The sequence below is a fragment of the Apis dorsata genome, unplaced genomic scaffold, assembly GCF_000469605.1.
Source record: "Apis dorsata unplaced genomic scaffold, Apis dorsata 1.3 scaffold_52, whole genome shotgun sequence".
Classification (NCBI taxonomy): Eukaryota; Metazoa; Arthropoda; class Insecta; order Hymenoptera; family Apidae; genus Apis; species Apis dorsata.
Window position 1 is genome coordinate 2,778,238 of NW_006263353.1, and position 7,732 is coordinate 2,785,969.

At 30.2% G+C, this 7,732-nt stretch overlaps 1 long non-coding RNA gene across 2 annotated transcripts in view; it reads right to left on the reverse strand.

Annotated features, from left to right (window-relative positions):
• The window catches only part of LOC102672326, a 23,425-nt gene extending 16,109 nt beyond the window's left edge, over positions 1-7,316 (reverse strand). Inside the window, exons 1-4 of one of the 2 annotated variants that reach the window (XR_420793.2) lie at positions 6,906-7,316; positions 5,506-5,627; positions 5,116-5,190; positions 4,645-4,679 (exon numbers count right to left, since the gene is read on the reverse strand). This is a non-coding gene — a long non-coding RNA (uncharacterized LOC102672326). Of the gene's footprint in view, positions 1-4,644; positions 4,680-5,115; positions 5,191-5,505; positions 5,628-6,905 lie in introns of those variants that run through there. The other variant, XR_004151758.1, reaches the window with a different exon arrangement.
• Positions 7,317-7,732: the final 416 nt, after the last annotated feature.

Consider the following 7,732-nt stretch of genomic DNA (forward strand, 5'->3'; position numbering starts at 1 on the left):
TATTTATGTATGTGTGTATATACGCGAATAGGGGTTGGAAAATAATATGAAGGCGGGCGCGAAAATTTCCTACCCCGTGATAATTATCGCGGATTCCGCCACCGTCTCTAAAGGGTGGCTTCTTTGAAAACCACCCCTGCCGAGCTCCACCCGCGTTAATTTCCATTTGAATTTTATATTCCGAATTCCGAATACCGGCTTTATTATTATAAACCAACGACGGGTTCGACGGACGAGACGTGTCTGTCACTAATAACGTGCCTTTCGATACGTGTCGAAAGAGTTGTCAAAGGGTTGTTTGAAAAAGGAAGGGGAGGGAGATTACGCATCACGAATATTGACGAATATTCTCGTGTTTCTTATTTTTTTTTTTTAATTAAAATTGGAAAAAAAATTGCTTTAGAAATAGAAAATTAATTGTAAATTTTCGATAATTTTGTCGAATTCGTTCCACGAAAATTTTTTAATTCTATAAATAACTTCGATAATTTCTTTCCGTTCTAAGAAGTCTAATCTTGCACTAAATATAATTGATTTATTTAATTACCGCCGCAATAATTAAACCTCGATTTTCGTCGCCCATACACGAGTTTAAGATTCTTAAAATTAAAATTAATTACGCGTGTTGCAAATCTAATTTTCCCTAAATCTTTCGACCATCAGAAAAACAAACATTACTATATTACTTTCATCAAATTATCGTAATAATAAATTCAATTCCAACTTAGAGATCTTTAAAAATCTTTTATCTTCCTTCCATTAAGAATGTCTTCTTGGCAATCTCGATTCGCAACCGTCGATTATCCGCCCCTTCCCTCCCCGCAAAGAATAAGGAAATCTTACATTACAATTCTCTAAGTCTGTGTTTCGTTTCCACCCCGTGGCCGGTATCGTTTATCCACTCCCCCTCTCCCCCTTCTCCCCTCGTTTCGGTATCGATTGCAATCCACGGCATTCTTTTCCATTTCTTTCTTCCCCCCTCTTCCCTCCCCTCGATATTTCGTATCGCGCTGTTTCGTGAAAGGGCCGCTTTTATATTTTTCTCGTTGACTCGCTTCCACGGATTATCTGGCTGGATGCCATCTTGAATTGCGCATTCCCGATAATTCTTTCCCGCTTATGGTACTATATGAGGAACGCCTGTTCCCTCCCCACCCCCTTCCCCGGCGTTCACCAACGATTATCGATGGAAATTTTTGGAGAATTGAAATCGAGATACTTTTCTACTGTCGAAGAATTTATTTGAATTTATTCCCATATTTATATAACGTGAATATAAGAATACGATATATTGTTCGGGTTGAAAAGTTACACCGATCTTTGATCTCGAGATAGACGATAAAATGGATTTTGCGTCACAATAAATTCTAAGTTTTGGTTGAAATTAAAGTGATACGGGTTATGAAAACAAAATTGAAAATATCACGAAAAAATCAATATCCACTTAATAATCATTCTCGAGAGTGGTAAAATATTCTAATTAAGCAAATTAAAGTATCTAAAAAGGGATTAAAATGACTCAAAAGAGATTGGAAATTATACGCGTAATAAAATAATTTATTTATTCCCAAAAATCGACACTATCTTCCTATCTAATAAACGTTTAATAAACGCGCGATTTTCGACTCATTTTTCCAACGCAAACCGAGACAATGAAAACACCAAACTTTTTCCCCGCAGAAATTAAATCAACAAAGAAAATTCATCCTTTCCGATGTATCCATTTTAAGAAAAAATATACGAACGAGTTAAAACTCTTATTTCGGAAAAATACGCTTGCCGTACACGAATTCTAATGGACGAGATTTAAAAAAAAAAAAAAAAAAAAGAACAGAGAATGCAGGTATATCCAAATATCGTGTCCATATTGCCACTATCTTTAACACAAAGAATCACAGTCTCTTTCCTTTTTTGCACCTGTCAGACTAACGATAACACGGGCTACCCGTATAGCAAGAGAAGAGTTAATACGTTTGTCTATGACAGAGAGAAGGTGAATTGGAATCTCTCCGGAGCAACTTTGTCTCCTGCACACGTTGTACCATCGCTATCAAGCTCGTGCAAGAGTTAATTTTTCGCGGATGAAGAGGAATTTCACAATTGTGGAGCATTAATCGCGTAAAGAATCGAAGAAACGAATCGATCATGGAGTACGTACTTCATTTGAAGTAATTAAAAAACGATGCTCCTTTTATTACGAGTTAATATCGATAAATATCCAAATGCGTATCGATAAAAATATGAATAATAATGGATGAAAATAAATGCAAGATCTATCTATATATATATTGATTACGAAATGATTGAAATGATAGATTTCGAAAAGCTTATTTATTTTTATTATATTTTTAATAAAATCTGTGAAGAATAATCATTATTTCTATCTGATAACGATATGTTCGTTAAAAAAATGATTTTCGTCGAGTGAAATAAAATTCGAACAAGTTTTAAAATTGTATGACGTCTTTCGATTATTTTAGAAATCCATGACATCTCGAAGATATTGTTATCAGGCGAGGAATTAATTCGAAGTTTCAATGTTTGAAAATGACCGATAATTTTCATCGTCGCATTATTCATTCATTTATTAATGACGGAAAATAAATATAGTGGATTATTTTAACGAATGAATAATTCAGTTAAATGATATCACTCGTACGTGATAGGGAATCGCATTAAATAAGTAATGCATTGAAAACAATACTGCATTATAAAAATATTATTTAAATTATTAAAATGTAAAACTGAAATTTTCTTTGTGAGCGAAAAAGCTACTAAAGATTGAATAATTGAATACATAATATGTATTCGTAGATGATAATTTATTTAAAAAAAAATTTAACCGAATATTGTTAAAAAAATTTGTAAAATTCCTACTTTTAAAAAAAAAATAAATTAAAATATCTAATACATAACGATAAAAAAAATTTTTCGTTGCGAAAAATTGATCGAACAATTTATCTGCATAAATAACTATTGAAGAACAAATAGATTAAGATGAATAAACAAATAAATGCAATTTTTATAAATTCGATATAAACCCGATAAAAATTCATTACAATAAAAAGAATTTATTAAACGATAAATCTCTCGCCTATAAAATTGAAATTACTCCATTTAAAAAATAAATAGATTAAAATGAATAAAAATGAATTTTCCAATCAATTGAACGGAATAAATAGAATTTTTTTTATAAATATTCCCAAAAATTCAATACAATAAAAACATATATATACATATTATATATATATAATATATATATATAAACATATATATACAGAAATAATAGTGATAGAAATTTTTAACGAAAAATTAATTTACATATAAGAATATGCTTGTATTAAACTATTTTTAAATAAAGGAGATATGCTTAAGGAGATATTGATTTCGAATATTTTCTTATGAAATGACCAAAAACCAAAAACATTATCTCAATTTTGTTTAAAAATATTTATACCATTTTCATTTACACGTACGCAAATGAAATTCCACTAAATGAACCACGTAGTTCGAATGTTTCGTGTTTCAGCGAATATTTCATCCGTGTGACATCAACAAACCACAGGTAGTTGAATCGGTTGTATTCATAGCACATAGAAGTCCTCTTGACCAAAGTAACCGAGGACACGAAACATTTGGTCGATCGCGACGCGTTCTAAGTGATGGACAATATTCTACCACCGATACCCGGCATCGATTGGAAACATTCCTACTAAACGACGCTAAACAACAAGTTCGACCACTGTGTCTGATGTGGCGTGATACCGCAAACGAGGTACAAAATAAACGCGAAATTTTATAGAACTTTACGTCACACGTTCTAAAATATTAATCTCAAAAATAAATAAAAAATTTCGAGTGCTCTCTGACATTATTTATCTAATTATTGAAAGTGTGAAAAAAATTTTGTAACGAAAGATTAACTATACCAAATATATACATATATAATCAAACTAATTATCAAATTAATCATATTACTAACAAAAAAAAGACCTGAATGATAAGTAAAGCATAGAAAAAGAAATGTTACTAATGCATGGATCTGATACGAGTAATAAATACACGCAAAATTCTAGATAATGCAACCAATTACCCATGTCAATGCGGATTTTTTATCCCATGACATGATTGAAGGAACAAAAATGCATGCAACTCACCATTTGATGCGAAGAATGTTGTGATGGAAAGTCACTGTGTCACTGTGTAAATATCGCCATCATATAGGAATAAATGCTGTAAAACAAAATGTGGAAAAATATAATATTTTGAAAAACGTAATAAAATCAATTGTAAGAAAATATAACAAAATATAAGAAAGAAAGATATTTACCTATTAAAGAATAAAATGGCCTTATACTTTTGAAAGAAACACTGACTCTAATATATACCGACAATAAATATTTAAAATGTAAAAAATAAAATAAAATAAAAGACTAAAAATAATCTGTTTAAATTGTAAAAAAAAATGGCGAACAAACACTGATTCTAATTTCACGAATGATTAGTAATTAAATTAATTAGAATTATTATGCTCTAAAAAATATTAAAAATATTTTTACGCAACAAACACTGACTCTAATAACCGCATTGCACGCGGTCACAAATATCTGAAATTAAATGAAAATTAACGGTAAGAAATAGAATAGAAAATATGATGGCATCCATCTTGGAATTTTTTCCTGCGCAATTTCACTAATTATTTAATATTATTTAATATTATATAGAAAATAAAATTGAAATTTTAATATAAATATATAAAAGATATAAAATATTAAAATAAAATAATAACTACACTCAAATTTTATAAAAAAAATGTATAAAATAAATAACTACGCAGAAAATAAATTACACGATATTCGAAATATGTCTAATCGCTACGACTATCGACACTACAATGACGTCTCGCGCCACGATTTCCTCTATAGAATTATAAATTGGAGTGGGGATTTGTCTTACAACTCGATATAAACAAGACGAACGAACAAATCGAAACCGAAACAATGAATACAAACCAAAGAAAGGCCGTACTATAAACAATGTTTTCGCAATACAAATTTCGCAATAGACGTAACGCGTAATAAACGTAAAATATTTGCACTATTATATATTACTTACGAGATATTTGTATAAAAATCATGATTGTTAATTGTTACGATTGTTTCGATATTGCACAAGCAATTGAAGAATAATCTATAAAAATAAAAATCAAAATAAATATATAAAATAAAAATTGATTATATTAAAATAAAACAATATTAAAATAAAGTTCAAATTTTGATTCAATATAAGCTAACAGTATTTTTTAACAATTGAATATGCACGATCGATGAAAAAATGAAGCAAAAAAAGTTCTAAAAAATACTTAATTTTAATATAATAATATTTAATAATATTTAATAATATTTAATAAATGATCAAATAAACGCATTGAATTAGACTATTAATAACTTAACTAATAATTAATTTAATAAATTGTAAAAAGAAGTTTTATTTAATGTTACATACCTATTTCGATGAAACACACCCAGCCTCCATGATTTTCAATAATAACTGACATGGCTCGCTGCATACGCACCTATTTTTCTAAGTTGCTTTCTGATTGGCTAATACGATATAGTTCTTTTCCACTAAAAATCATGTAAAAAATTAAAATATTTAATTATGAATTTAATTGTGAATTTCTACGATATCAAAATTTCGTAAAAACTATTTATAAATATACAATAAAAATAAATTACTTCAAATATTATTAAATAGAAATAAAATAATACGAATATATAATACGTGCAAATAGTTAAGTGGTCACGTGACTTTCCAATCAGAGAAAGTATTGCATGAGATGTATATGGTAATACCAATGCTATCTATTTCGTGTGTAAAGTGTGCAAAGTGACGCTTCGAAATAATTGCTTGAAATGTGAATATATATTGGAACAGATATTAAATGGAGAGTAATTTAACAAGTAAGTGAATTAATTAATAAAGTAGTCATTTCCATTTTTAACTAAACTTTTTGCAGTAATAACAAGCTATTACAGTAATAACTCTTCGTATATCTAATCTAACCTAATCACGCGTCCAAGTAATTTCCGTTGTTCAAAATATAACACTATTCAAATTATGACATGATATTCTTACTTATACTACATATAATAATAGCGATGACTAGATTTTGAGCATATATTAATATCGAAACTTCTTCATTCTCGCCCAAATGATCTTCTGAATATAACTCGCGCGACGAAATGAGATGGCTGACATTCGCGAGCTAGCTCGAATCGTGTCGATGAAAGCTCGCGGGGCTAGGGTAAACGTTCGACGCCGGATGTTATTCAATTTCGCATTCATTACGCGGAAAACAAGGACGATGCCTCCCACGATCGCTTCGGGCGTTGCTGGTTCGTTAAAGCGTTCTCGCTGGCTGGCTTGTGTCTCTACGAGTTTGCGCTTACGTGTATTTGTTCGATCACAGATGCACGTCACAGATGCACACCAGGCCCCACATATGCAGTGTGTCCTAAAATTTTCAAAACTCATACATATTTCCTGTTCGATTTTCAAATAAAACTGAAAATTGTAATTTTTATTCGTATCAATTTCACCCAAAATGTTTTTCATCATCCATGGATTGGGATAAGTTGTGTGAAAGTGTTTAAATTTTGAATTATAATACAGATTAATCTTTGCAATTACTAAAAAACCAAGATATAGATAAGTATTTATAATTGCTATTATACGAAATTTATTTCACATAACCTTTTCGTTAGAATTACATAACCTATTCGTAAAATCTACATAACCTTCTTTTTTTCATATCAAATTTTTATATTATACTAAGAAAGACGAAATGATTTTTAATATAGTAATATATTTAATTTCAGGAACCAGAAAATTATTAAGCAAACCTGAAAATTGCAAGACACACTGTATATATGTAAACGTATACACGTTCATCACTGGAATATGATGAAAAGCATGGGCGCAAAGACAATGCCAGAAGAGAACGGAGAAACGCGTGCAAGTCGCGGTGGTTCAAACAAATGCGAATCGCGAATATGCGCGTGCTAATATTGATGTTACACACACAAACACACGTGGGTTGACGTTATTCGAGGCGGGGCAGATGCGTTCTCAAATACGTTCGAACGAAGAGACATGTATGAGCTTGGACAGGTTGGATATAGGGAGGAATAGTTTGAGTAATAGTTTGCTGTAGTTGGGTTCGAGAATAGAGTGGAATTTCGAGAGAAGGAAGCGTTTTGTGGATGGTTGAGAATAAATTGAAAAGTAATTAAATATACACGAAGAAATAATTTGCCATTTGAGAATATAAGAACCGAATTTTTGAATGATTTTGATTTTTGTTCAACAATTTTGTATTTAATAATATTTCTCCATAATTAATCATATCTATTTACACAAATAAACATTTAACAATCGTTAATTATTTTCATTATCACATTCACTATTTTTAATAAAATTATTATTAGAAATTTAGCTTTGATTCCTTGTTAATCTCGTGTAAAGGATGTAAAATATCGTTAAAACTTGCGAGATGGCATTGAATTAAAGATTGTATTCCATAAGGTAGCATTTCAATTACTACCTCCAGAATCAAGTCAACGTGCTCAAAATACAATGTCTGGGCAAACAATACTCCATTGAAAACGCGTGCACGTATATACAGGAACACCATTTACCTTCTCGAACGAGAAACGAAAGCGTTATACAC